Here is a 15065-nt window from a genome sequence, read left to right as displayed (position 1 = left end):
ATCTACCCAAGTCACATGTTAGCTAGGCAAACTGAGAAAATGTTCCCACAGCTGGGGAATCACGGGCCAGGCTGCAAATGAACATGTTTCTCTTCTGCAAAGGCAGTTTCTTGTTCACTCAGTTCTGGGGCTAGTTCCTGCTACCATTCAAATTGCTTTAAACTAGACAGGATTAAGCACAGAGCCCTAGAAACTCTTGCATTGGGTTCACACAACTTTAGGAAAAACCTAAACCAAATAAACTCTGAAAATAAATGTTCACAGCTACAGTGCTGGCACTACAGCAGAGTTCTTCCTGTTCTTAGTGTCCCACATTCACTTTGCAGATCTCTTTCAGAGAATTAGTTTCTTAACTTTTTCATTCTAAGTTAGTTTTATCCTGTCAGCTAGCAGTTTCCTGAATTAGTTTATCTGTTGCATACTGATCTTCCCTTACTCCCTAAGCAATGCTCAAGGTGTTCAAAATGCCAAGATCAGAGGTTTGCACTGCAGATGATTTTTGCATATGTGAAAATGAGGAAAACGGTGGTGGACCCCTAGATTTCATCCAACGTGTTAAAGCCCTGGTTTTCCTTTTCATTAGAAAGAGGTTAATCTGGTTGGGAGTCAAAGCAACAAAAGCACATTTACCATCTTATTCTTCCCTGATCTGGGGTGTGATATGTCATGTGTTACAACCACATGATTTGACTCCATAGCCCAAAGGCTTCATGCTTATGTCCTTGACCTGTAAAACCATGTGCATTACTGCAAGACGCTCTAGGAGGAGCCCTGCCTCTCACCCTACTCACACTATGTCACCTCTTAAGGACAAGGTCCATGTCACCTTTGGACTTCTCCTGCCCCAGAGTCTCCTGTGATATTTGCTGCTCATCTGTCTCCAGACATCTTTGCAGGCTGCCTACTGCCCTACAGCAGGAGAGAGACTGTGCTGCTGCACAGGTGCCAGAAGTGTTTGATTCCTTTGTGCAAAGTAGTTTGGCTAGAAAAGCTAGTTTGCTCCTTCTGTAGCCTTCAGCTCCAGCTGTACCATGGCATGGGTGAACTAAGGTCATCCCCCCTCCCCCCTGCTTTTCATGCTTTTCCCAGGGCCATAAATCAACCTGTTAGTGTGGTGGGAAATAGAGACAAGTCTGCAAGGACAGAAGAGGATTAGGAGAGGAGTATATAATTTGGAAGCAGGCAATTCTCCAAGACTGGTCTTGCAAAGATAATGCTGAGTTTATGCTATAACTTCAGCACAAGTTTGTCTTCCAAGAGCAGCCCCCAGCCTGAGAGAAGATAGTATCATGGTGATGATGGTCACCCTAGGAGTCCTCCAGGACCCTACCTACCTGTCCTGAGATCAGTAACTTGATACTCCAAAAAGGAGAAATGTCCCAATTTTTTGTGCTTCAGAAGCACCTTGCTATCTCATCATCATAAGAGAGAGCAAAGAAGTTAGGCAGTCCCTCTGAGCTCTGCACTGCAACAACGAATCAACATCTGGCATCTTACTCCCACCAGTTGCAAGGCAGAAACACACCGAAGGGGAAGTAGTGGATGACTCAAGAAATGCCTTGTGCTGCACAGGCATAGAGCCTGCTCCACTGAGCAGTAGAAGAGTATAAAAGCTATCACTAGAACACTGGGAATAACAGAACTCACCTTCAGATCCTCTATAATATTATGATTTTTTTGCATATGTATTTGGCATTTGCCTCTTATTTTTGTTTTCTTTTAAGTTCTGCAAAGGCTTAGTTCCTCCCCTTGCTTCAGATAGTATCTGTGCCAGTTCTCTTCTCACAGCATTGTAAATCAGATATAAATCCAGGGCAATAGAAAACTGATGTCAGAGAAAAGAGAATCAGCTTCAGTATGTTTTTGATTCTTTGATGTTTCTCTTGTGTTCTAGAAATCAGACACGAACTGCCCACAGTTAGGTAGGATGGGAACAATACATTCCGGGGAATTAAGGCACTGAATTTATTTGCCCAGATGAAATTATGAGGCAGGTCTAGGAGGGAAACATTGAAAGCCTGCTTTTATTTTGGTGTAATCAGTTAACTTTCCACGTACAGGAATCACCTCAAAGCAAAGTAGAGTGAGAGCCAAGCAAAAAAAAAGAAGCTGTGTCAGGCAGGGTGGGAGCAAATCCTTTACACATAATAGATCCATTCACCACTAAAACTGTCATATGGACCCACAGTTCTTTGTTAAATCAGAGATTTCTATTGGAAGTGAAAACATTGTGTTTACAAATCACAGACAGAGCTGCTTTAAATGCTAGTTTGAAAATCTGTGTTTCAAAGGTTGGGTGGTTTTTGAATTATTGGGGTTTATTTAGTATTTGTATAATACAAATCAAAAATAGGTTGTTAAAATGAGTAGTATTAGAAACTATAACAATGTGTTAAACAACTGGAGGGATAGTCACCTAGCCAAGTGCACTTCCCCTGGCAGTCTGGTTCTACCACATGTAATGAGACAAAACACATGGGGAAAAAGGGGAGGATTTTAGAAGAACATGCTCCTTCATGCTAATGCAAATACAGAGTAACTTACTTACTAGATTTGAACCCAGACAAATAAGAATGAGCCTCTGAAATCCAGCACCAAGAACACACAGGAGGGTAGCTCTGGACCACTTCCCAGTTGCCTACAGCAGTGCTTCTCTTTTTTTCCTGGGTGGCAATCCATTATTAAAACATAAATAATAAAAGCATGATTTCTATACATGTACTATGAGAGTAAAAATGCATTCATGATAGCAGTGATAAGCTTGTATAATTGGAGTGCATGCTTGGCCAGAGAACACAAAATTCCTAAAGACAGTGTTAGTTTGAGCCTATGGAAATGAGATTTCTTTGATCTAGACTCTAAATGTTGTTTTAAGGCTTGTGTAGAATAAAAGTAGGGAACTGCAGATGGCAGAGCTAGAAGCAGTCTGGCAAAACACCTCCCCCCTCTGTGTTGGGGCCCACATGGCAGTTGGGACCACCAGTCCAGGGCAGTGATGATTTTGGAGCACAGTCTAAAGAGAAGGTTTCACTGGGGGATATGCACCACACAATGCCATACTCGCTAGCAGTCGAAAGTTTGACTCCTGCTAACCTCTCACAGTTTTCCTCTGTCCTGTTTCAGGGTACAGCAACATTATTTGGTGAGAGAACCTTTTTTCCTTATAATAGTTATTTTTATTTTTTATTCCACGATTTTGTTCATGCAATACTGTAGTAAAATTCCTTTCACTGACAGGAAGCTTTCTGGGCCCACTGCTGGCAGCAGTAGCAAAGGGTTCATGCTCCACTGACATTTGTAAGTCTCCCACAATTCCTGGTGTGGAGTTGCAGAAGAAAGTCTAACTGGAGATAACTGTACAGCTCTAAGGCTTCTGGTATTGGACATCTGGACAACAAATGTGCAACATCTGTTGTCTCATGGAGAGCCTTTCTTTAAGAAAATCCCTAGCATATTGGGGTCTTGGCATAGAGTAATGTTGGCATGGGAAATATCACCTCTTGGATGGAATGTCTGGCACATGGCAAACGGAGTCACTATTGTGAGGGTCTGCAACAGAGTCTTCTGCTGAATTGAGTGAGACTCCTTGAACCACCATCCTGTTCAGTTGATGGAGTCCAGCTGGGTCAGGGTCTTACATGACCTGATATAGATTATTTTACACTAGGAGCAAAACAACCCCTAACTATCTTTACTGTGTGCAAAAGGCTTTTGTACATGACCATTCCTGCATCTTCAAGAACAGCTTCTACTGAGCATTTAGAAGTGGCTTTAGAAGTTTTTCAGGTCTGCAGCAGGTACTACCTGGGCAAATCCACAGCATGGCCAGATTCTCCATTCTAGATGCTAACACATCAACACACAGTGTCAACAAGATGATTTAAACACAGTAGGAGCTTCCTGTGAGAATCTCTGGGACTGCTCAGATTTCCCACATGGACTCCCACCTAATTCCTCCTATAGGAATTAGACAAAGGTTTTGCTGTGCAAGTGTCTGGGAGCTCAGGCAGTCACAGATTCATAGAAGTGTTGAGGTTGGAAGAGACCTTTGAGATCATCCAGCCCAACCGCTTATTTTGTCTCAGATCAGTCCCTGTGCTACCTTTTAGATCAGTTTTAGTGGTAAAATCAAGACAAAAATTTCTGTTTACATGGTTTTGCTGCAGAAGTTCCCCAAGAATTATTTTTAATACAATCCATTCAGTGTGTTGAAAGCATGAGTTAGGGAAGGAGACAATGGTGTCTCACTTAGGCCTATTTCCATCTGCCCTTGCAGCAATAGTGGGAGACAATATAGCACAAGGTCCTTCCTGGGAGGGCTCGAGCACTGTCTGTCACAGACAATAGACTTTTGTAGGTGATCTGAATTCAGGTTTAAAGCTCGTCTCAAAGCTGCAAATTTAATCCATGTCCTGGTCACTGTACCTTTTTGGGATTCTGTTTGAAACCCAGCTTTAGATGTTGCGAACTGCAGTTACATTCGAGCTCAGGGCACTGGCACGCTTAGATAAAATGTGTCAGCTTTTGTTGAGCCTCCCTAAGAAACACAGAGGATTCATGCTTTTCTTCTGATCCTTTGAATTATTCTCAGAAGTTTTTCCCCAATGGAATGTTAAGTTCAAATTTATACTCAATTTCTTGAAATACTTCCCTGGCTTCCTATGAGGCTTTGAAGGAAACACCACTGTCCAACAGATGGATGCAGTGAAGGGGAGTACAGGACCATAAATAAAGCAAATTTTCTTTCTATGCTTTCTTAGCCCACAACGCTCACCGTTTCCCCCTGTACATCTTTGCAGACAGCAGGTTTTCCTGTGTTGCCCATGATTACCTTATCACCAAAATCACCCATGTGGTGAGAAACAGACTGGATGGATGAGTGATAAGGAGGGGGAAAATTAGATTGTTAGTGATCCGTGGCCTAGTGTAATCTCAGGGATTGATATTGGGGCCAATACTGCTTAATGTCTTTATTAATGGGATGATGGGATAAAGTGCACGCTCAGTGAGTTTTTGGGTAAGCAATCAATAGCCTGGAGGACAAGGCTGCTATTCGGAAGGACTTGGACAGGCTGGAGAGATGAGCTGACAAGTACTCAACAAGTTCAGCGAACGTCAATGCCAGTTCCTGCAACTGGACCAGAATAACCCACTTCACTAGTACAGGCTGAGGCCAAGTGGCTAGATAGCAGCTTTGCAGAGAGGACCAGGGGGTCTAGTTGAACTGTATGTCCTCGCAGCAATGACACACTCGGTTGTGTTACTAAAATTGTAGCTACCAGGAGGGAAGTGATTCTTCTCCCTTCATTTACCACCTTCAAGATTGCATCTGGAGCAGGGTGACCAGTTTTGGGCTCCCTGGTGCAAGAAAGATGTTGACAAACTGGAACAAGTCCCGTGGCAGGGAGAGGGGTCACTGAGATGAGCAGGGGCTGAAGCACATGTTGTAAGAGGAGAGGCTGAGACAGCTGGGCTTGTTCAGCTTGGAGAAGGCTCAGGGGGTTCTTAATGCAGTTTACAGCTACCTAATAGAAGGGTGTAGAGAAGACACAGACAGGCTCTTCTCAGGATGCTGAGGGAAGAAATAAACACAATTTGAAATGTGGAAAATTGATATAAGAATATCAGGACTCCTAAAGGAGTTGGGGGAATCCCACAAGGGTGGTCAAATATTAAAGCAGAGGCCCAGAAGTACTGTGAATCTCCATCCTTGCAGATATTACAATATCAACTGGACACAGTCATGAGGAATCTGTGCTAGCCCATACCTTGCTCTGAGCAGAAGGCTGGACTACAGACCTTCAGAGGTTCTGTGGTTTTGTAACTCTGAGTTAGGTGAAGAGAAGACAGAGTCAGGAGAGATCTGTGCTTTCCCAGCCACATCAGTCAGCTTGTGCTTCATAGACAGCAGGTCAGCAGAGCACACCCCACTGCACATATCAGTTGTGCATTCCCTATTTTTAGCAAATGCTGGAAAATGAGTAAGTGATGGATACAGCCATGTTGGCTGTCCATCCACACCATTTAGTGACCTGGATCTGATTCACCTCCCACTGAAGCACATCACAAGATAAACATCCCTACAATGGGATTTGATGCAGGACCCACAGAATGCTGCAGCACTGGAGGCATAACTCAGTAGCTCAGTACAGAGTTATCCCCTGTTCTCTCCCAGCTCTCCATCACATACACACACACACATCCCTACACATGTGCAACCTTCTCTGTGGTATCTGCAGTTCTATACTTTAAATACTACAGTGCTACAATTAATTAAAACAGAGATGCATGATTACTGTCAATAAGAGAATGATACTCTCTTCGTTGGAGATAAAACTGCTTTAAATCTGCAAGAATGTCATGGGGAAGCAGGAGGGTTGAGGCTATAAAAGAAATGAAGTGATCAATGAACACTGGCTTCAGCAATTCATGTTGTTTCATGATACTCATAATTCAGGACATAGTGCAGCAAGTCAAGTGTGATTAACTTCTGGGATCTGACATCTTACTCTCTTTTGTAGCAAGAATGGGAGTACACAATGTACACATGAGAAAACCGATCAATGGAAGCGTGCCTTCACCTGAAAGAATATGTTCTTTTGACTCCTCTGCTGCCAAACAAGTGCCTTTTGTTCCTTGGGTAGAAGAGCAATATAAAGGGCTTTGCACAGAATAATATAAAGAATAAGCCTTATGTAACATTCTCAACAGGAAAAGGACAATTTAGGGAGGGGTTTTGTTAATGTCCAAGACCCTGCTTGAAGCTCAGCAGGGAGGAAGAGCAGCGAACACAATCAGACGTTTGTTAGGTGATACAGGACCTATGGGCATAGGAGAGTCTGAGCTTTCATTCAGACAGCCCAGCAAAATAAACAGTGTGACAGGGAGAGATGAATGGTAAGTTAATGCTATTTGCATTTACAATATTTCAATGGCAATATTTTCTGAACAATAGTCCCTATTGATGCTACAAGTGCTTGCACATTGTCCCTGCCTCATGCTGAACAGACATGACACTATTTGAGCAGCTGTATTCTCTAATTGGAAAGGGGAAGTTTCCCAAACTAATGAAAGGCTGCTTCTCATTCGTGCTGAAACTGTTTGGATCCTAACAAATTTTGGTGCCTGTTTTATTTTTGCCTTTTCTTTCCTTTTTTCTTTTTCTTTTCTTTCTTCCCCCCCTTCTCTTCCTAATTGGTATCTCTGTGAAGATTTGTTCTCTCAAATGCCAGAGCAACTAGAAACTACACCTTAATAACCTAGAGTATAATACTTCAGTATTTTATCATGGGGTAGCACTTGTCAGAATGACAAAATAAACAGTAGTTTTGTCTACATTAGAAGGAGCTTGGTATCATGAGCTGGCCATTTAGATATACATCTCCCTTGTCTTTATAAACTGTGTCTCCACTAAGAGGATTTGCATGTCTACATAGTTCAGCTCAACTGGCAAACTTCCCCTGGTACATAGAAGATTCCTGTACACTTCCTTATTCTAAGAAACACTAAGCCATGTTAAAGTACTTGGAAATTAAAGGAGAAAAAAAAATAATGAATTCCATTTCCAGTGAAATAACACCCATTACTAAAGGACTTTCTATACATAGATGTGCTGTTTAGTGCTATGAATCCTTCATAATCTTGAACGGTGCAGGTCTGCCAGCAATAACTTTAGCTATGGACAAGAAAAACCTCTGCCTGGACTCTGAGCCAAGTTGAACACCATCTGTCTGGTTTAAAGGCCAATTTTTACACCATTTGTCTGCAAAAGCAAATTTGCATTAATGCTGTGGATCCTGCATGTTTGCTTGCTAGCTGTCTGTACACAAAGATGCCTGATTTTTTCAACCTTTTGTGCTAACACTGGCCCCCTCCCTGGCCGCAGGGACAGCAGCCCGCTGTAAGCAGGCCCAGGTGCTGGCTGACATCTGGAGCATGTCTGGGCTATTTCTAGTTTGGGATCTAAAAATCACCAACCAGAGCCCCAGCCTCTTCCCTCATCCCTTGCTTTCTGTTCAGTCCAGCCCATCTTGATTTTGAAACCATGGACTAACTTCTCAGGTCCCCGGGGGCTTACACTAGTTCCCTGGAATTCAGTCCCATTCCAAGGAGCACTGAGCTGATGGTTTAACCCTTGAGGGACACAGCAGGGAAGGGCATGAAAGCTTTGGAGGGCTTTTCCTAACTTTGAAAATGGTACTCATGAATTATGCCAAAGCAATAGATATGTTCCCACTATCCCTTCCATTTGATCATATACATTTTGTTGTCTGTGTCTTAGGGTTTTTTTTTCTCATGGTGAAGGTCTATACCTTGCTCAGAATAACACCCTGTCTTTAAAACTTTTTTCTCCCCTCCTCCTGCCCCCAGTGCCCACCTGTACAGCTCCTCTGGAAAAGCACTATAGATATAACAGAATTGGTGCTAAGGCATGTCATACTGATACAGATGAAACCCTGAAAATTAAGAATAGTAACTGTCATTTCCACCTTTACTGTGCCTTTGTAATCATCTTTAACAATTAATATATTTTATACTGCTTTAGCTTTTCAATGCAACGAAGAACAGATTCTCACAACAACCGTAGGGATTAGTTATAGAGATATTATTATCTCAGAACTAGATGGAAAGAAATGATCTTGTAGTGAGAGGACACCTCTACAAGACCAAGAAGATATTGCTTTGATTCAGAGAGGTCTGAATCTGTGGACTGGTAATTTAATTTCCTTGCTTCAATTTCTCTATCTTATTGAAACAGGAACACTGATATTCATCTGCCGTGGAGGGGCATTCTGGTGAGGATGAGTAGGGTGGTGCAGGGCTTTTACAGTGGGAAGTATGAGCACAAAATAAAATTATAATTTAAGATATGAAGACAAATGACGGGTGCAGAAAGGCTGGGAAGCTCACTGATGTCTCTGCAGAGATTCATCTGTGGAGGCAGGATCAGAAAGAGCTGCCAGCTGCTGCTCCTACCGCAAGCAGCTTCTGGCTGAAACCATGAGCTTTGCAGAGCCTCCAGAGAATTAAAAATGCAGTTGTTTTGGGGTTGTTTTTTGGGGGTGGGTTGTTTGGTGGTTTTGTTTGGTTCTTTTTTCCCTGGGTTTTTTATTTTTGGTTTAATGGTCCAGATCATATCCTACCTAGCAGTGCAACCCTGGGCTGCATGTCTGGTGGTATTTTGCAGGGGTGGATGCCATGGGTAGCAAAATGCCTTTCAATGAACTGAAAGCAATATCAGTGGTTAACATTTTGGTTGAGACATCTGTCCCAAACTATGTATATTAGTCAAAAAAAGGGTCACATGCTTCTTTTCCTCCTTTTTATACTTCCACAGGCCATAAAATCCTGCAACCTCAGGAAACACTGAATTAAATGCTTTGAAAGGATTTTTTTCTTGCATTAGTAAACTAGAACCAGGAAAGATTCTAACTTTCAGAAGAGAAGAAAACAGCCTGAAAGACTGAGCAGAGCAGGTTGTTAGCTGTCTCCCACAGGCAGATGTCTTGAGGGATTACAGGGGAGCTGGGCTGGGGTCAACTGCTTGTCCTCCACAGGCTCCCCTTGCAACCCTAGCTCTGCAGCTAGGTTTTGCAACTGGTGCTCTGGATTTGGTGTTAAGCCTTTTCAAGACCAGCTCTGTCTGCTGAACTCAAAGGCAGTGCCCTCTGCTTTTGCTGCTTGCAATAGATGAAACTTTTGGGTGAAACTTCCTTTTTCTTTTCTTTTTTGTTTCTTTTCATTCCTCTCCTTCACAGTTCAGGTCATCCACTCTTCAGTTCAGCCATGTGCCCTTTCCTCTCTCTTTAGAAAAATTAAGGCATTTGGCTTATGCATTTTTTACAACATATTCAGGAGGTTGAGGGATATTGTCTTAGCTGGAGTTTTGTACAAAGTTTTGCATTACAGTTTGTGCTGCTACAGCCTTAAACCGCTCCAGTGTTTGTAGGATATATTGGCTTTTTTTTTATTCCTTTCTTTTTCCCCCCCCCCTGAGAAATCCAAGACAGCACTAAGCTGAAGTCACATATTTAAAAAGCAGGTATGTAAGTGCCATTTTGATTTCATGTCTGAGTTGTCTGTACAGGGATACGAGTAAAACCACAGAGGCAAATGTTTATGAAGAACAAGACTGACAATTGAAATAATTAGTTCCATTTACCTAAAGTGTTTTTTTTTTCAATCTGACATTGCCAGGAATAAAACAAAAAGCTCATGCAATCAAAAAAAAACAACCCCAAAACCTAGGGTAAAACTAGTAGATTACAACAGCAGTTATTATCTTACAATAATAGTAATAAAAGACTATAGAAACACTTTAAGCTTGGATATTTTTTTTCTCTTTAGCATTACTCGCCAATGCTTTGTATGTTGCTGACATTATTTGAACTTTTGGGGTGGCCATGTGTTCCAGGAAGAGTTGCTTCTGCACACACAAAGCTGATCACACTGTGCTGGAGCAAAGAGAAAATGTATGGTTTACCCAGAGTTGTAACTCAGGAAGTCCTTGACGGAGCTGTAAATCACTCTAAGGACAGATCATTACATGAGCAAGTGGAGGCACAGCAGATCTGGTCAGGTGATGTTTTGGGTTTGAGTCTAGGAAGAAAATGTGGTATATGCCCAGAAAAATCTACATCAAATGGGTGGGTGGAAGTGTCAATTCCACTTGTTAAGAAAGCAGATTGATCGTGAGAGGCTTAAGGATTTGTTTACTCTTCTTTGCTAATGATCCCTTTAATTACTTGCTGTAAGTCATCTGGAATGAAAATGACACCATACTCATTTGAAGTAGAAAGGTTTTGTGTAATACTGTGTAATATGTGTGGATTTAGGGCTTTGTGGATTAAATTTGGCAATTTCAAGCATGCAAGTTGTTGTCTTTGTCTATAAAACTTTGTCTATAAAAAAAAACAAGACAAAGAAGCAAGGCTGGCTGATGCCCTAAGGATGGCCAGGGAATTCCACACACGTCTGTCTGCTTCAACTCCATCCAGGGAGCAAGCATTAACATTGGTGTTGCAATAGTTACAGAAGACCAAAGGGACACACTTGCAGCAAAGCATAGGTGGTTTCATCAGGTGCTTCTCTAGGTTTGCACTTCAAGGCTACTTTTAAGTTTTTTTTTGGTTACATTTCTGTTCTTCCAGTTTTGTGGTTTTAAAGTATATATTTGTCACATGTAATTCTATTTTCCTGTGATAGCTTCATCCACAGAGAATTCTCTTGGACAGGAGCCCAGAGATTTTTCTGTTTCTTCTTATGCCTTTGTTTTCCTTGCATCTGCTATTACATCATCTAGATGTTCTACATCCATATAATTTTAGCTTTTATGTCAGACTTACAATGCTGTAGTGAGGCTGTCAAAATGGCTGAGTCCTGGGGGTTGTTTTTTTTGGGTAGAATTCTCAACGAATTGTCCATAATTACTTCAATAAGTTGAGTGTTGTGATAATTCTAGTAGGTATGACAAAATAATACAGCTGTAGGAATAGGGTGTCACAAAAATAATTTTAGAAGACAGTAAGTTGAATCACCTTGTATGGTTTTCACAAGGTCAATGTTGAACTGGTAGAAATCAAAGAATCTTGATTTTCAGATCATTTTAAAAGTCCTGGCCAGACTTTTTGTTCTATAATTATAACATTTGTTGTTACATTTCATTTAATATGGAATTTAATACATCCTATAATTCTTTTCCTGCATCTCAAGGATAGATCTGGGAATCCTGTATCAAATATTTAATTGGTTTAATTTTCCTGTTTGTAGTTCAGTTGCCTTTTAAAGATCACTGGGCTTCACCCTTCTGTTCTTTTTCTGTCTTTCTATTTCTCCTGTTCATCTGTCACCTGTGGCTTTGCTTAGCCCTAAATACTACCTTGAGTCAGTGCTTGACATTTGGTAAGTTTGCATAGTCAAACAGAAGAAAGATGCAGAAGGATTACATGAGAATTACAGAACCCTTTTAATTGCTGTTGCGTAGTTGAAGATCCTGCCACCGAGCAGGAGTTGCTCAAGGGCAAGGTCCTGCAGTGCCTACAGGCAACAAGTCACAGTTTGTGAAAACTGTGATATTTTTTTTCTCCATCCTTCCCCTGTCTTGTTACCCCTCCTTCTTCCTCTTTCTGAATCTCCTTCTGAGTGGCAATTATTTGTTTAACCTAATTCAGTAAGTTGAGAACAGATTAGCAATATGTCCACATGCTAAAAATAATTAAGCAGAATAAAGGCAATTAATAGATTCAATTTTTCTTGCTCTGAATTACTTTTTAGTGTCCTTACACAAGTGGGTGTTAGTTACTAACATTAAAAAAGCCTGGCTTGTACAATTTAGGGTCAAATGCAGCTCATATTGTCACAGCAAGTGATCCCACTCTGTCAGTCATAAGAATACATGCATTTTGTGCTTAATACATCTCAGCATTGTTTGCTGCCGGGGGCTATGTGCTGTCATAACTTCTGGGAGGTGCTTGTCCTCTCGGGGAGAGTAACTAAGGAAGGCTCCAAATTACAGAGCTGCCCACCAGTAACAAGATATCCTTAAGCATATGTGCCACAGTATGCAAATCTCCTGCTAGGGTAGTACAGTTCCGGTGGCTCCTTGGATAAAGCAAAGCAAAGTAATTTGAAAGGAGAATAACACAAAAAGGCAGAAGTGGTGCACATTTTCATGTCCTTTTTGGAGAGGAGTTGTGAGATGATAGATGAAATTCGAAAGGAAGACCATTGCCCACAGTGTCATTGCTCCTGGGACATGGGCATGTGATCTCTTGCAGCTAGATACCACTTCCCCACTGGGCAGGGGACAAGTTGCAAAGAGCTTTTCTGCCTGACACTGCAATTAGCTGTGTAATTTGTGGTCTCTGCGTGCTCATTTGTTAATGGGGGAGGGTTATTCCAGATTAAATGTTATCTTTGTTACCCCTGTGACTCATATTTCTTCCACTGTGTCTGCATCCACTGTATGACATTACAACATCAAAGGCAGTCATTTCCTTTGGTACCAGAGGAATCCACTTCAGCGAGCCGCCAGGCTGAGTTATCAGTCTGGAGAGCTTCAAATGGATCATTATCAAGTCTTCAGAGTTCAGGGGCTCATTTCTCACACAGACTATTCTGGGACTCATTCAGATGGTCATTTCAGAGGTACGCTTCTGATCATCTGAGCAAGACTGCTACACCCACTTTATACCAGTACATAAAATCCTTCTTCAGTAGATGAGATACAGCAGCAGATGGTTAAATGCACATTGCTCCTATCCATATATGAAATTGAGACTTTGGTGCTTAAAATGACAACTTGTTTCAATGCATTGGTCATTTGAGGTCTAGGCTTTTGCAATATATTATTTTGCAGAGTGTGAGGCAAAATGGTGGCCAGGGTACTGTAGGTAGGGATAGACCCCATCAGGGTGTTGGGTTCAGATGCTGCTCCACATTAACATATACAAACCCACTTCTTCTGTTTCTTAAAGGGTTATGCTTATGATTCCTACCACACTTATTGGTGATAAATTATAACAAAAATAGCCTGTGAGTTTATATCTAATGTACCATAAGGATGTGCTAGGGTAAATTTTTCTGTGGCAAATTACTTTATTTGGCCATTTGGCCCTGAAAGGCACATCCCTTTTGCTTTCCCAGCAACTCTGTTTTCTTAGTTCTTACAGGAACTCCATCCGGAAGAGGACATAGAGAAGCATTTTGAAAATTCACCTTGTTTTCTTCAAAAGGCAAAGGAGAGAGTGCTGTATTGTCTCAGCTAATGCTTTCAATCAACCAACCAACCTTAAGACACTGTGTAACCAAGAACATAACATGCTGCCAGCCCATGCTTAAAATTTTTGTACCCAGTTAATAGCCAGGCAAACTGAAGCAGAGCTAGGGGTGAAAGAGGACCAGCACCCATGTTTCCTGACTCCCTTCTCATGTGCTATCACTACGTCAGTGATTTCACTGTGAAAGATGAATGTCTTCTCCATTTGAGACACTTCAAGCAATAGATGATCAACAATTCTACAGTTGTAAAGGGTCATCCAGGTGAAAAAATTAAAGAACCTTTAAAAATGCAGCTTCATATCAAGTTCTAGTGGAAGTAAAACTCAAAACCCACAAAGATTCTTTCTAATTTTGAAGATTCAGTATCTTTAGGCACATTACTCGGCTGTTCCTGAGAACAAGTTTGAAATTAGTAGGCACAGACTCCTTGAAAAAAAATCTCTACTCCCAAAGATTAAGAGATAAAATGTCCAGTAATATCCCTGCTGAGTGTAATGGTTGTCTGCTGCACAGCTGAGAAGAGATTGGTGCTGACAGTGCAGAAACAACAGCACACGAGTACCTGCTCCAGATGCTCTTCCTTCAAGGCTCAACCCCCCAAGCCTTATGTGCATTGTCATATTCATTGGAGTGCTCCTAACGCAGAGCCAGCCACTGACACAACCAGCTGGATAAGGGCAGTAAAGACACTGCTGCAGCCAAAAGTACATTTGCAATGAATAATCTGAATGTTAGTTCTTAGACTTGTGTGTTTCTAACAGGCTGATCTGTTGAAGTTCATCATGGAATGCCTCATCATGGCTTGGGTAAATTTATGGCCAGGATCCTCCTCAAGGTGCATAAGGAATGTCAGCTCTCAGGCGTAGGTATGCTGGGCTGATTTTTGATCGCTGTAAATCAATGGGTTGGCATGCTGTAGTTATAAAGAAGGAAGTTTAGATCCTGAAGGCTGCTGACAGAGCCTTTTCTGCCTGCTCTCAGCTAATGCCTATGATACAGCCTGCCACTGGGGTTTTAGAGTGAAAGGGTGTGCTACTTCCCTTGCCTCTGAGACCACAGAGTTTCAAATGGCTGACTGCCCCTAGCTCTATAGTTTTCATCCAGGTCATTTGTCCCTGCAAGAGGTTTAATTTATTGGAATTAATTTCATGCAGCTGATGGAATACATCGAAGTGCAGTGAGAGGGAGTTGAGCAAACTCAGCCCCCATGGTGCCTGTTGGGAGGGGAGCTGCCATCTGTCTCCCTGACGAGCTGCATTAAGATTTTTTTGCCTGGGAAACTTGTG

The sequence above is a fragment of the Dryobates pubescens genome, chromosome 14 (genome assembly GCF_014839835.1).
Source record: "Dryobates pubescens isolate bDryPub1 chromosome 14, bDryPub1.pri, whole genome shotgun sequence".
Classification (NCBI taxonomy): domain Eukaryota; kingdom Metazoa; phylum Chordata; class Aves; order Piciformes; family Picidae; genus Dryobates; species Dryobates pubescens.
Note: the sequence above shows the minus strand (reverse complement) of the source record.